The sequence below is a fragment of the Eulemur rufifrons genome, chromosome 5, assembly GCF_041146395.1.
Source record: "Eulemur rufifrons isolate Redbay chromosome 5, OSU_ERuf_1, whole genome shotgun sequence".
NCBI classification, from domain to species: domain Eukaryota; kingdom Metazoa; phylum Chordata; class Mammalia; order Primates; family Lemuridae; genus Eulemur; species Eulemur rufifrons.
Genome location: NC_090987.1, coordinates 47,898,457 through 47,913,073, shown reverse-complemented (window position 1 = coordinate 47,913,073; position 14,617 = coordinate 47,898,457). Strand labels below are relative to the sequence as shown.

General features: G+C 40.2%; 1 protein-coding gene and 1 non-coding gene across 2 annotated transcripts in view; both read right to left on the bottom strand.

Moving 5' to 3' along the window:
- ARHGAP28 (Rho GTPase activating protein 28) overlaps window positions 1-14,617 on the bottom strand; it is a 170,509-nt gene that overhangs the window by 143,525 nt on the left and 12,367 nt on the right. The window lies entirely within an intron of this gene.
- LOC138383555 (U11 spliceosomal RNA) lies at window positions 2,187-2,320 on the bottom strand. Its single transcript, XR_011233620.1, has one exon. It is a non-coding gene; the product is annotated as a U11 spliceosomal RNA (small nuclear RNA).

Below are 14,617 nucleotides of genomic sequence, written 5' to 3'. Positions count from 1 at the left end.
GATTGATATTTTTAATCCTCACAATAAATCTATGAGATCAATACTACTATTTCTCCCCACGGAGGAAACTCAGCCACTGGGAGGCTGAATCACTTGCCTCTCAAGTTACGTAGGCCCACAGTCAGCAGAAGAGCCAGGACTCCACTCCAGGCAATCTGGCTGCAGAACTCTCGCCCCTCATCATTGATGGCTTCTTTCTAAGCTAACAGAGTTGATTATTTGAATGTTGGCAAGCCTGAAGGTGAAATTAACAGTGACATAACCAAAATGCCGATTATTTTGTGATTCCATATGTGAACCACAACAGTTGAGACATACATACTGACTTAACTGATACTTCTGGTGTTTACTGATACACAAAGAAATGGCTCAAAAGCTATGCAGGAATGATACTCATTTTAGAAAACGTGGAATATTACGTTTCATGGTATTTGGACTCAGGCATAGAGTCTGCTCTGGTTTGCTCAGAAAATCCCAAGTTATACCTGCTGCCTAGGTGTAATTATTAATAGTACCTCTTTTTACTCTCAAAAGTGTCCCATTTTTAATAATAAAACATATAATCAATCATCTTACTTATGCACAACCAGAGCAACTGGCACAAGTCAAACTGCATACAATTGAGATCTCATTTCTTTTTCATATTATTTTTCAAGGTCATTCTTTATAGCAATTCCAGAAGCCTTTGGTCTGTGCCAACAACAACCAATGACTGTTTACTGTCCAGCATTTATTCTGTTGTCCTCACGGACATTTTTCTTATCATGTGTTGCCATCCCCAATCTTTCTACTTAGCAAGAATCTTTTACTTCGTTTTTTTCTACCTATAAAATTCATTAGGACTACCAATTAACTAATACTTCTAAAAGGCAAAAATCAAAATAAAACAAACACCCTCCTGCCCCACCCCCCAAAAATAAATAATAAAAAACTTTCTGTGCACTCAAGCCTATATAAACTTAACTCCATAAATGTTAGTTTTCTGTCATATATGCTCATAAAAGGGAGTGTTCTATTGACATTTTCTTTTCAAACATATTACAGGATTTGGTACGTCACCACATGAATTTTAAATGACCTTTCATTCATCTTCTTAACATCAGTATCTGCATAAAAGCTGACGATTGCTGCATTTGGTTTTAATAATTATGATTCTTTCATTTCTTCATCCTAAAATCAGTAGTTCCTACTATTGTGAGTTTGATGGTGTTTCTCCCCATTGTCTTTCTTCTGCCTCTTTCTACCTTCAAATGCTTCATTTCCCTCCAGTCCTTCTGCCAAGTCACTGTCCCTTCTCCTCCAGTGCCTTCTACTCTATAATAACCACCCCAATGACATGTATATCCTTAAGGATTTCGGTGTCACTTTTTGGAAACGAGCCACTATTCAATTTCACCCTCTCACATTATGTTTCCTATATCGCCTGTGACTCAGCACTTGCTTTAGTAGGCTGAGGCTTTTTTCCTATCCCTTTAAAATTCTTCTGAAAAATTATTGTTTTTTGGTCCCCTGTCACAAACCCCCTGCCCTCCTTACCCTTGGAGCAAATCCATCCATTCACCCTACTTGGGAAACTCAGCTGGCAAATTAAGCTTCCCCACTCCTGGGCTTCATCTCACCCTTTTACTTATGAAGATCCTCGGGAAACTGACCTGCAGGAGGAAGGGAGGAAACTCCTGTCTCACCTCCGCAGAAGATCAGTTTACGATGCCCTAAAGCGCTGGATGTCATTTCTTACCCTTATCTCAGTCCACAGGGCTAGGAAAGCTGGAGGCCGTCATCACCGGTCCTAGAAAGCTGCTTCGTGCCAGTGGTGAGTTACCGTGAGGGAGACAACAGCCCACTCTAATCTGCTTAGTGATTTGAAAATTTTGACAATGTTCTCTCTTTCTTAGCCAGCATGGATTCTTAAGATCTTAGTATTTAAACTTATTCTGATTACGATATATTCTCAGTGGGCTTGATGACATCTTTAAAGATAAGTACAGAACTGTATTTATCTTGAATTTCCCTTCTCCTGCCATGATTTAGCAACACTAAATGGCCCTAGTTATCCAAAGATAGTTTAATCTCACTATAATGACATATCATTAATGGGTTCTCTATAAAAGTTGCTTGGGTAAGTGGTACCTTTTTGGGAAAAACTGCAATAAGGAGTGAAGACCACATTTTTTTTTTCTTTGTACAAGGATGCCAGGACCAACAATCACCAGTTGCCCAACTACCAAAATATCATGCTTCCAAAATCTCTTGATGTCGATTCTATAGAAAGAGCAATCGAGTTGCCTTACATGTGCCACTCAGGGCAGAAGCCCTTTGTGACAACCACATTTAATAGAAAGAAGTGAATTTCATTAAAGATTTAAGAGAAGTAATTACAGCTTCAGAGTCACATGGCTAAAAATAAATTATATATTTCACTCTACAATAAGGTTTTAAATCGTCATTTCTTCCTAACGGCCCGTTACCTTGTTCATTTATGCCAAGTAGTGTTACTGAAAATAAGCAGACATCAAGAACCAAACGAAATCATTGCAAACAGAGACTCAATTGTATCATATATTTTAGAGCTGTGAATGCAATACTTAAGATAATAACAAATTTACTAATGTAGACCAGAATTTTACCAAATCCTAGTTGTAAAAAGTAAGCATAGCTCTGAGTGTCAGCTTTATAATTAGACTCCTATAGGAATTTCTGCAACGTCTTTCATCTTTTAGGGGCAGAGACCATAATTACTAAGACAAAAAATTGTTATCCTTGGGTAAAATGTTTGAAGATGAAGCTCTACTAGAGAATCAGAAACATGCAGGAGCCATGCCTCTGGGAAGACCATCAGAACTCAAACTTTAAAAACAGCAACAAAAACAAGATGCCTCCACAAATTTAGCCCCATTTCTCCAAATATTATCTTTTCTTTTAATTTAGAAAATACCCACTTTATTAAGAATAATTTTTAAAAGTCAATCTCAAACCTCATACTATGTGAGGCTGTATTTATTATGTTCTCCAAACTGTGGTCTGCATTTATAGAATAAGTTGAAACTTTCTTGTATGACATATAATAGAATAAATCATAAGATTGCATTAACTCCATGAGTCACAAATACAGATAGGGGACAGAGGAGAAAAAAATACGGTTGATCTCAATTTGGTCTCATGAAAACACACTATCTGTCCTTATTGTCACTTTTTTATTAGGGAAAAAAATATTTTAAAAGGCTAATTTGAAGGAATTTATTTTTAAACAGGAGCAATGGCACTCATCTCAAACCAATTTTCTTACTTTAGGTTTTTGCAATTGCAATATTGTCCTGAAAATAAGCAGAAATATTTAATAGTCTCTTTTTTTTTTTTTTTTTTGTTGAGACAGAGTCTCACTTTGTTGCCCAGGCTAGAGTGAGTGCCGTGGCGTCAGCTTAGCTCACAGCAACCTCAAACTCCTGGGCTTAAGCGATCCTATTGCCTCAGCCTCCCGAGTAGCTGGGACTACAGGCATGCGCCACTATTCCCGGCTAATTTTTTCTATATAGATTTTTTTTTTTTTTTTTTTAGGTGTCCATATAATGTCTTTCTATTTTTAGTAGAGACGGGGTCTCGCTCAGGCTGGTCTCGAACTCCTGACCTTGAGCAATCCACCCGCCTCGGCCTCCCAGAGTGCTAGGATTACAGGCGTGAGACACCGCGCCCGGCCTTAATAGTCTCTTTCAAGGACTCTTCCCTTAACAAAAACAAATGACAAAATTAATCCACACATACCATTTCAAACTGGGCCCGTGGATATTACAAATCCCTTATTTCCCTGTTCCCTCCCAAATTACAAATAGCCTACACTCAGGATCTAAGTCACTAAGTGACATTTCTGTAAGACACAAAAGCTACTGTGAGAGTCTATTATTACCTCATCTCAAACCCCTACATAAAGTATTTCTAGCAACAACAGAAGGGGGAAAAAGCATTGTCAAGCAATGGGTCAAAAACAAAAGCAAACAGAATGACTATGAACATATAAAGATGAAAAAAGACGCCCATCACTTGGCGAAATGATACTGACTTACTTTCTTAGAAGCCTAACTGCTACACTCCTGAATGGGGAGCAGGGATGGCAGTGGAGTGTTGGGAGGAACAAGAAGGCTCGTTGTCACCTGCTTGTGCCCTCTAGCTGAGAGGAGGAAAAGCCTGGTGTCGCCACACAGCAATCCCAGGCTAAGAACTGACCTAGAGCCCAGTGAGAAGCTTCCAGAGCCTATTTCAGAGCATCCTTTCCATTTAGACATGGTCCTTCTTGTGCAGACGCTGAGGTGGATTTAGCAGCAGGTGGTTTTGCAGAGTCAGGAATCTTTGTTAGACTGCACGAAGTTTGTGTTAACTAGAGACGCAACTGGCCTCAGACAGACAGAAACAGATCATGAGAGATCACCTCACAGAAGAGAGGATCAAGAAAAAGCTCACAAGGAAATTTTCAAGTGAAGCACTAGTCCTTCGCTGACTTGTGACGCCAGCGATGCAACCAGAATGGGCAGGAAGGTCTGCTTTGCTTCATGGTTTGGATTTGGGGCTGAGGTCCATGAATTTACGATAATGCTCACATTCTGTTGAAATGGTTCCAGAATGTGGCTATTGAACTCAGCAGGGGAAAGAAATCCATTTGGCCCAACTTATGTTTTTCCTCCGTGAGTAGTAATGAGGATTAATAAAAACCACGGCAGAGCAGACATCTTATTATTAGCCTATCAAGGGTGAACGGGCATTGGCCAATTTGTAAAGGAAGCTAAAATTAAATTCTTAATATAATTTTGTGTCAATTAAATGCATTTAATAATGACCACCCTAAAAATTAATCTGTTTAATAGTTCAAATATAATCAAATTGCTCTGTTCTACAAATGTAACTCTCTTTCCTTTCTAATTAAACACTATTTTATGAAGTTGAATTTCCCAGATGCTTGGAATTTTTTTTTTTTAAGTTTTGTAGGCAAGTCTGCAAAAATGGAAGATACTTTACTATTTCTTATAATAGGAAAATTGGCTTCTTAGTAATTACAAATTAAGTTTATAACACTAGGAAATTTCAAGGACAGCAAATCAAACTCAAATCAGAAAGGAAAATTATATGGCAAATGTTGTGGCTTACACAATTACAAAGAGACAGCACTGTTGTATTTTGTAATCTATGATACCGCTGGCTGGCAGCAACTGCTGTTTCTGGGGCTGGTAATTCCCTCTGTGGGTGGACTACCCAGTAGAAAACAGGTCTGCCTGTGCCCACCAGTAGGGTGACATTTTATTCTCATTGACTTATTGGCATAGATCATTATGCCTTTCTATGCTCCAGTCGCAACAATCTCAATTTCTGTGTATACTCCTCATGGCCATCATTTTCCAGTCTTTAAAATTATGTTCTCTGATCACCTCTGAATCATCATAAATCACTGAGCCCTAAATTAGATGCTGCACTTTAACAGAAGATAAATTATCTCCAAGAAGAGGGATTTTATCTCCAAGAAGAGGGATTGCCTCACAATGAGGTCATGGAAACTACAGTTTCACAATTTGAAAAACAAAAGCATTTCCTTTCTCTTTCACCTCTTGGTGATTTTTTTTTTCTTTGCAAGAGATAAAATCTGACAAACTAAAAATATAAGCATCTGGCCATGTGGAACCTGACCTAGATTAGCATTTCTCAGTGTTTCTTTCGCCTATTGTTTTCTATTTTTCATTGTAAAAAATTGTCTTCTGTGATCAATTTTAACCAGAGTCAATTATTTTGTTTTCCAAATTTTAGAAAAGAAAATCCATACATTTTGCCTCCCTCTCGCCATCCCATCAACATTTATAGGGTACGTTGTTAGGTACTGAGATTCTAAAGATAAACCCTGACTCCTGCTCTCAGGGAGGCTGCAGTCCTATCCAGGAAGGGGCAGCTACAGAGAAGTAACATTGTAATCACCATTGGGAATGACAAACTCAGGGCTGCCACTGGCCCACAGCTTACTGGGAGCAGAGAGGAGATAAAGTGGAGCCAGACTCAGAGAGTAGGAAAAGCTATTAGGGAAGGCTTTCTAGACAGTATAACGGCCAGGGTTTAAATATATCCCCCAAATTTCATGTCTTAGAAACTTAATCCCCAAATTCATATGTTGATGGTATTTGGAGGTAGAGCCTTTGGGAGGTAATTAGGATTAGATAGGCTCATCGGGGTAGAGCCCCCATGATGGGACTGGTGGCTTTATAAGAAGACCTGAACTGAACAAACTTGCTCTTTCTCTACAGCAATACAAAAGCCTTGTCATATGCAGCGCCATGCTCTTGGACTTCTCAGCCTCTAGAACCATGCCCTGAATAAACTTTTCTTTATAAATCACCCAGTCTGTGTCATTCTGTTATAGCACCAGAAAACAGACCAAGGCAGTAACCTATGAGCCAATCTCCAGAGACAACAGGACTTAACTCTGTAAAGACTGGGAAGAAGGCTCTTCAGGCAAAGGAATTAGGATGTGTAGAAAGGAAATAGAGTGTGATGGTTAAGAAGCATGGGCTCTGTCATGGTACGTATATTTTACCACAGTTTTTTTTAAAAGCAGCAGTAACTGGGCACAATAGCTCATGCCTATAATCCCACCACTTTGGGAGGCCAAGGCAGGAGGAGCACTTGAGTCCAGGTGTTCAAGATCAGCTTGAGTGACATAGCAAGACCCCATCTCTACCAAAATTAGAAAAATTGGCCAGGTGTGGTGGTGCACACTTGTAGCCCCAGTGACTACGGAGGTTGAGGCAGGAGGAGCGTTTGAGCCCAGGTGTTTGAGGCTGCAGTGAGCTATGATGGCACCACTGCACTCTAGCCCGGACTAGATCCTGCCTCAAAATAAATAAATAAATAGATAAATAAATAAATAAAAAGCAGCAGCAGGAGCATGGGTTTGGGACTGAGATTACCATAGCTAGGCCAATTACTTATCCTCTGTGTCTCAGTTTCTAAATCTTTATAATAAGAAACAAAATAGTACCTACCTCATAGCAGGAAAGCCCTAGGGGCTTTAATACATGTAAACTACTTGGAACAGCATTTGTTTTATAGGAAGCACTCAGTAAATGTTAGCAGTTGTTCCCATGCACACAGACCCAGAGATGAGAGAGCACAGGTACCTGGAAGGGCGCAGGAGTTTAAGTTGTCTTCTCTAAAAGGAAAAGTCCATTGAATAGAAGGAAGTAACCCGGAAAAAAGAACTGAGCTGGAGGTCATCAGAAATTCCAGTTTGAAGGTATCCCTTTTTCCTTGCTGGAGTTATCACCAAACATTAAATGTGCACCAAGGGTATATCCTTGGAGCTACCTACACTTTACCTGCTACTTGAGAATAAGCTGTCAATGAAAATTAATTGTCTTCACTTTTAATTTTAAAAATTAAAATGCTTCTTTTCAAAGGGTAGTATTAAAACACTTCTTTTCAAAGGGCAGACTGATGACGCCACTACTCTAAATATGCCATCATACCAAGGCCTGAGAAGGGGTGCAGTCCTAAGTCTTCTGGATGCTAAACATTTCCCCCCAAAAATCTGTTTTGAGTTACATAAAAGCCATCTGACAATCTGTGGATGGAGTAATGTTATACTCTGATGTCACATGTTATATGGGAAGGAATGAGAAGAAGACATGAGAAAACATGATGATGAGTTCTTCTCATTTAAAAAAAAATGGTATAGAAATGTTAGAGCACTGGAAACTTGAGTTGCTTAATGTCTTAGCTTCTTCATTTGAAAAATAAAACTAGATGTTTTCTAAGGATCCTTGGGGCTCAAACGTCCTATAAACTGATTGATGAACAGGCTGTATGGAATTGAAGCAGAATTTAAAACCCTGGGTAACGGGAAATATCTCTCCAGTCCAGCAATTTGTCAGACAATACTACCAAAAGCCAGTAGTATCTGGTTTTTATGTTTTTAACTTTCCTATAAAGACATGCTACTAATTAGCTACTCATGACTCCAGCTAACCCTTCTTGAATGCCCATTTTCTGTGTGCTACGGCCTACTGAATGGATACTGTGCAAACAGATCAAAGCACTTGTTTGTGCTGATTGACTTTCAGTTCAAACAGTTTTGCCTCATGTTGTTATGATTATATTGGTCAGACATGTGCTAGAAGCTTTATCTGCATCTCAGAAATGCTTCATTTGCATAAACACACACTTTTTATCCTCCATCTTGGCACACAAGACTAGGGGCCGATGGTCTCGGGTACAGATCACTTGCGTAGGATCCAAGACGCGTGCACGGGGAGAGATGAACCAGAAACACGGAGCATATGCCCACTCAGGAAAGGGGTCACGGACTGTGGATCTGAGCATCAAAAACAAAGAATCTCCCTTGTCTCCCTATAATATCCTGTAAACGTGTGGAATACTGAAAGGCTTCTGTTTCCTCTACATCTTCTTTGAGAACTCAGCACTTCTTGGGCCCTGACCTGGTCAAACGTTGTTTGCCAACCTTTTTCACTTCTAAGAACAAAAATGGCCTATTCATATAGGTATTGTCTTGTATGCCCAGGGCCCTCCCAGCCCATGCTCTGTCAGTTTCTCACATTAGCCACAAACGTCCAAGCCACAGAAGTCGTCCGTTCTGACAATGCTGCCCAGAAGTCCACAGGGAGACGACGCAGACAGCAGCCTCCAACGCAGCAGTCCCTCTAGCTGGCCTGTTTTAGCCATGTGCTATTTTTATATTGAACTTGTCCTAGACTTGTTCAAAGATAATCTCTAGACACTAGAGATACACTCTTAATACTATGAGAGCTCTCTCCAGGTATATAACATAGGCACCGCAGCTATAAATGTAAACATATCCTGGATGTAAAATAGTTTCTCAAAATAGATACTGACGCAGTAAATGGTTCACGTAATTGAATACTTGCTGAATTTGAGGTCGATCATGTTTGGGAGTGTGGCGAATTCTGTTCCAGGGGTGGTGTCATTCCAGGAAGGCAAAAAAACTCTAACTGAATCTCTTTTATCGCTTTCCCAAAACAATTAGGGGTGCATTCCATAACACCAGTACCCACAGGCTTAACGGCAGCCGACCACGTTTGGCCTCCAAAGTCCGCTCTGTTGTTATTAATATTCTTGCCTTCAGGGAATTATCAAAATGCCTAGGGCGGGCCTGTGTTTCATTACTGTTGAATTACAGCCTTCTCCCACTGCCGGTCCTGTGTGCTTTTGGTGCTCAACGCTGGGAAAACTCTGATACCCACAATACCCAGCTGGGTCATCCAACCACAAGCCAAGGTAAACACAGAGGAAGCTCGAGTCCCTGGGGGAAGAGCCATGCATGTCTCCACTACATGCGAAGTCTGAATACTGGGACTTTGACCACACCACCAGGATTTCAGCATATGTTTATCATTAGTTATGATAGTAGCTATTAAGCCAGCTACTTTCAATGTGTAAACTACTTTCTGTCGGTTATTTGGGAGTTTTTGTTTGTTTGTTTGTTTGGGCAGGGGGACATAAACTCTTCCAGAGTTCTAAAAGAATTAAGTTTTTACTTGAGTCTAATTCTTTCAAAATCGATGCTTTTCAATAGACTATACGGCATTTGCAGAGGTAAAGGCACCCTCCCAAACTGGGGCACTTTTATGAATTTGTTTTAATTGCTTTGGCTGGAGCAATTGACATCCCTTTGACAACTGCTCTGTTGAGCCAAACCCCATCCTGCCAAATATATCTACGGAATCTACTACTACTTCCTCACCAATACCTTAGTGCATCCAATTAGCACCCTCCCTTGCCCCCCATGCCCATCCAGACACCCAAATACGCACATCACACTGCATCCACACACCCAGCTCACACACCATCTCTTCCATGGAGCAGGCCCTACCCACTCATTAGAGGCTGCAGTGCTGGCAAGACATGGTCCCCAGTTCTCCTGGGCTCCAGTACAAGCTCCTGAAGCACAGAAACTCCTGGTTTAACTTTGATCTTTCATAGTGCCTTCAAGAGAAGACACCCAATGAACGTTTGCCAAAAAATTATTTTAAAAGAATAAATGGATAAATGAACTGAATATCAGAGAACCAGAAGTCTCTATTTTCTTGGTTAAAAAAATTATTTTGTCATTTATTCCTCTAACACATGTATAATTTTAAAACAATTATTTGGACAAAGTGTTCAATGTACTGTGCTGCTTTTTCATTGATTCATCTGCCTACTAAATATATAACTCTCATCCTTTCCTGGCCCACCCTTGGTTAAGTTTTCAGAATCCTACAACCTAAAATCCTGTGACTGTTTCTGTGTATGTGTGTGTTTCTCTCTTTTATGCCTTTAAAATATGTGAGCGAAGACAGTTCCTAAACCAAATGTCAACGTAATGGTCTGTTGGAGGTACTGAGATTCATATCCCTCACAAACTGAAAAGGGCAGAGAACACTGCTAAATACTTAGGAGACTAAACTGTCTGGGCTCTTCCACTGACTCTCTGTGACCGTGAAAAGTTGCCACTGTGGGATTCACAGCCCTCACTTAGAAATGAGAGATTGTAACAGGTGCAACCTCAGGTTCCTTTCAGCTTTCTGTATCCTGGAAAACTAATTCTGGGTATTTTGCTACGACAGGCTTGCTATACAAGCCTCCTGAGTAGGCAGAGCAGGAAGATATCTAAACCAGGGGTCAGACAGAATGGCCTACAGGCCAAATCCAACCCACTACCTGTCTCTGTAAATAAAGTTTTATTAGAACACAATCAAATCTGTTGGTTCACATAACGTCTATGGCTGATTTCTCACTAAGAATAGCAGAGTTGTAACAGAGACAATATAACCAGCAAAGCCCAAAATATTAACCTTTGGCAGAAAAACTTTGCCAACCCCTGGTCTAAATGATGTACGTTCAGGTGTGTGACTTCCTGCCTGAAGAACTCTCTTCTGTTTCCTAAATGAGATTTGGAGTTTCATCATTAGAGGTTAAAAACATGTACATATGCTTTGTAAGGTAAAATACCCTAAATGTTAAGCAGACAGTTCCTTGGTAGGAAATCAAATGATCTCTGCCTGGGGCATTACAGGGAAAACAGAAGGGCTCCAGGAAGCCCAGGCAAACTGAGCAGGCACAAAAATAAACGTGCTCATGTCCCAGCCTTGCCCGGGTAGACCACGGAGAGATGAGTGTCCACACCCTGCATCCTGAGAACAGAACCTTAAGTTCCGTTTCTGACACTGTGATGAGTTTCACTCTAAACCTGCTTCTCTGCCTAGTCCCTCTTACACCCGACAGCCGATACCTGTAAGACAGCTGGATAACACTCAGGTACAAGAGAAGAAAACCACCAAATGGTGGTACACATTACTGCCACTTTCAGGCTCTGATAACAGCATGTGTCTGAATCTCAGACGCCATGATGATGAACGATGGAGCCAGACACGAACAGCATATTCTGTGGTATTATTGTTAGATGGCTTCCAAGAGCAGGCAGTACTCCTCTTTGGTGACAGCAGTCAGAAACAGGGTACCTGGCAGGGAGGGGGGAACTGAAGGAAAAGAGACGTGGAGGAAATGTCTGGGGTGAGGGAAATGTACTATGTCTTATTTTGGATTTACTTACATGGGTCAAAAATCACCAGACTGAACATTTAACTGTATTTTACTGTAGATGGAGTGGACCCTACTTTTTTAAAAAAGTAACTGTTACCACTCAGTAAAGGATTTATTTTGTATTTATCTGTGGGCATGTCTTCGGAGATCCTGGAGGTCTTTAGAATCACAGCCACGTCATAATTTTCCCTCCACAGCAATGGCTAAGAAGGCCAGCAGGGAGAAAGGAGGCGGCAAACGTGGAACCTCCATGGTGGAGGCTCACTCCTGTCAGGCCTCTCAGCCTGTTTCCTTCACGTGCACGTTCTTGCAATATGCCATCAGATGGTGGTTTTAGGACCTAGCAGATCACAAAAAACTCAAAATAAGAAAATGAGAGAAGTGAATTAGAGTTTTCCCTTAAATTGTACATGTGTATGTTTTATTAGAGTATTAAAAAACAGAGAAGGCCAGGTACAGTGGCTCCTACACATAATCCGAGCACTTTTGGAGGCCAAGGCGGGAGGACCACTTGAGGCCAAGAGTTCAAGACCAGCCTGGAGCAACATAATAAGACCCGGTCTCTACAAAAAATTAAAAAATTAGCGTGGTGTGGTGGCACGTGGAAGCTGAGGCAGGAGGATCACTGGAGTATTGGAGTTCAAGGTTTCAGTGAGCTATGATCAGGCCACTGCACTCCAGCCTGGGTGACAGAACAAGAACCCATTTCAAAAAAAAAAAACTCCACAGAGAAAATATTCAACAATATGCTCACATGTCTCTTGGAAGTCTCTACTTTAAATTGTATTATACTTATTCTAATTTTGCACCAACACAGAATGTAAAGTATTTTAATTATGTTACATAAATTAAGTATTAGATCTAGCACAAATAACATTAATAAAGTGTACCTTTCAAAAAAGAAGTTATTACTGAATACTCTCTTTAACCTTGAACTAAAAATAAGTAAAGTGCCATGGCATTCTTAAACACTACCCAACATTCCTATTAATTAAGCTATCAATTTACAACCATCTGAAAAACAAAAATCAGTTCTGCTTATTGGACAGGCTATATTTTTCAAAGAAAAGCTTAAAGACAAGCAACTTACTGATACATTATCCTGACTTACATAGCTTCGTTGAAATGAACCAAAGTCTATTAGCGGAACTGAATGTACTAAAATTAGGCAACAATTCATGCTACTGTACAGACAGCAGAAGTACCTGAGAGATCAATGGAATAAACAAAGTTAAATGAGAAGAGGAAAGGTGTTATTATAAAATTAGTGCAGGTCTAAAACCATGTTTTGGTTAAAAATCTAAGATTATCTAATTACCTTCATTTCTAACTTAATAATAGAGGAATATAGAATTTAAGCATTAGATTAGCCTAGTGATAGGGGTCTAACAAAAAAAAAAAAAAAAAGAAAAGAATTTAAGCATTAGAAGACACCCTTGAGGTCAACTAATGGAATGCTTCATTGTCCAAATGAAGAAACTGGGCATGTCACTGACTACAGTCTGACCCTAATCATTTTACCCAAAGTGCACACATCAAATGGCCTCTCTCCTCCCTACTCCATCTCATAGTACCCAACCTCAGCAACACCAGCAACTGTGGCTACCCACCACACCAAAAACACTCTTTCAACCCTTACAATTCCCCCTATTAACTCATGCTCATTCCTTAGACTTAATTGAGTTATTGACTCCTCCAAGAGCTCTCCTTGACCCCCTCTCACCAACCTGAGCCCCAAGTATCAGTTATACCTTCTCTGCTCTCCCAGAGTATCTTATGCGTTTTTCCTCAATCATTCATTCATCCGACCATTCAAATATTGAATGTCCATTCTGAGCTGCTAGGCTAAATGCTGGGGTACAGAGATGAGAGACACAGTTTCTGCTCTCAAGGAGCTGGAACTTTGGATGCAGCTGGAATTGATTATTTACCTGTGTTTCTCACTTAAGGACCAACTATTAACCATTTCTGTAGCCCCAGCATCCAATATCATGGATGGCATACAGAGGCTCAAAAAATGTTTGTTCAATTTCACTTTTATTGTGAGAATCAGAGCTTAAATTCTTCTTGTTTTAATGAATGAAGTGACTCTTAAGCAAAACTTAATTTTTAGAGCAATAGGGGATATATTTACTTTCTATTAATTATGCATGCTTCACTCAGTTTTATATGTCAAGGTATGATTATTTACAATTGTTGCAAGTTTTGATTTTTATTAATTCTTCTTCATTTCAGAGCATATTACCAATAGTTTATGTTATCCTATGAATAAAGGTTAACATAATGTACCCTCTCTCAGGGAAGACATCGTAAAAAAAAAAAAAAAGGAGAGATGCTTAGATCTTACAAGACTTCCCTGATAGCTTCCTCCAAGCAGAAGTCCCATTTGCACATTTCAGCCCCCACCGTGTTCATTTAGCAACCATTTGTTAAGACTCTATAGTGCCAGGCCCTTTGATGGGAAAGGGGGAAGGTAGTTAAAGATCGGTAACAAAGAAAACACACAATGCTCTTGTCCTAAAAATGCTTCCATACCACTGTGGGGCTGAGTTTCATGTAAAGTTTCATCCTGTAAACACAAATGTATTATTAAAGGATTTTAAGCAGGAGAAGAAATGTGTTTAAGTCCTGCACCTTAGAAGTGCTAGATTTCCTCCTTGACTTTTACCAGATTTTCAGCTTTTTGGGGTAAGTTTTAAAAGCTCTGCCCTGTCTGCCTCTTCTCTCTCTTTTCCTTCCCATAAGTTAAGCTCTCAGAAGGAATTGTTTCTACTTGCTGCCTCAAACTCCTTACCTCACATCCACTCTTCCACCCGCAGCACATTGGCTTCCACCTCTGCAACTCCACTGAACCACTGTAGCCACAAAGCTAAATCCAGTGGATGATTTTCTTTACCTTATTGGTTGTCTGACAGTTCTGAGCCTAATGCCTTGGCTTCTGGAATGTTCCTATCCCCTTGGTCTCTGTCTCAGGCTTCTAAGCCCTGCCCTTCCCTGGCTGGCACTGCTGCTCAGGTCTGCATCCTTGTTC